The sequence below is a fragment of the Corylus avellana genome, chromosome ca11 (genome assembly GCF_901000735.1).
Source record: "Corylus avellana chromosome ca11, CavTom2PMs-1.0".
Taxonomy (NCBI): Eukaryota; Viridiplantae; Streptophyta; class Magnoliopsida; order Fagales; family Betulaceae; genus Corylus; species Corylus avellana.
Genome location: NC_081551.1, coordinates 3,968,755 through 3,969,910, shown reverse-complemented (window position 1 = coordinate 3,969,910; position 1,156 = coordinate 3,968,755).

The window sequence follows — 1,156 nt, the reverse complement described above, 5'->3', positions numbered from 1 at the left end:
AAGTTTTTGTCCTTTTTTTTTTTAAAAAAAAATAATTTTTTTTAATTAAAAAAAAATTAAGTAGGTGCCACGTGTCAACATCTGATTGGTCCATGTGGAATTCCGTTAGGTTAATTGACGGAGGGACTAACTTGGTCATTTATCAAAATCACTGAGACTTCCTGTGATAAAAACCAAACTCTATTGGAGAAAAAATAAAGTTTTCAAACCCCATGGATATTTAGTATTTAACCCTAAATATATATAATAAAACTATATATATATATATATATATATATATATATATAAAATGGTTACCGGTTAGCGGTTTTCAAGAACTCAATAACTGTTTTCAAAAGTGGTTAACAGTTAATGCGACTAGCGATTAGCAGTTATAGCGGTTCTAAATTTTCACCCTACACAACACAACCAGCCAAATAAAATTAGAGATCTTTTGACAAATCACGAAAGAAAAAGGGTTTTGATTATACCCAAAATTTCCATAAATCCACCCAAACTTAGAGGAATGAGAAGGAAAGAGATGTGCTGTGTGCGTCCCTTTATTTTTTCTTGATTCTCCTCCTTTCTGTTATTTCACACTGATTTCCCTCTCTCTCTCTCTCTCTCTCCAGGTAGACCACGGGAAACCATTAGACGACGTGCTTGTCTCACTGTTGTCTGGGTCGGTGAAGCTGGGATTTTTTTTTAGCTTGGCCCGACGAAGAAGAAGGGAGCAGCGGAAGAGGCCGGCGGTTTTTTTTTGGGTTTTGAAATTTGAACGTGAAGCATTTTACTTTTGTTTTAAAGTTTGAACGTGTTAGAGCATAGCTAAAATTGAGATATTAGCTATATTTAGTTATTTTTATCCTTCTTTTTGCTCCAACAAAATAGTTTTATATTAGTTATTATACCTTAACTGCTACAGTGAATAGCTTTTTACTGTAGCACTAGATTGTTGAATATAATATTATTTCCATATTATTTTCTCTCTTCTCTCTCTCCCTCAATATTTCTCCCTCTTCTTTCTTCTCTGTCCCCCCTCAACGCTTCTCTCTTCTCTGTTCATAAATTTATGATACAAATTCAAATCTTTTGAATCACTAAATAGTCCCCAAAAAAATTGAATAGCATGCGTATAATTGACAAAATAAAAATGAAAAAATAAAAACAACACATA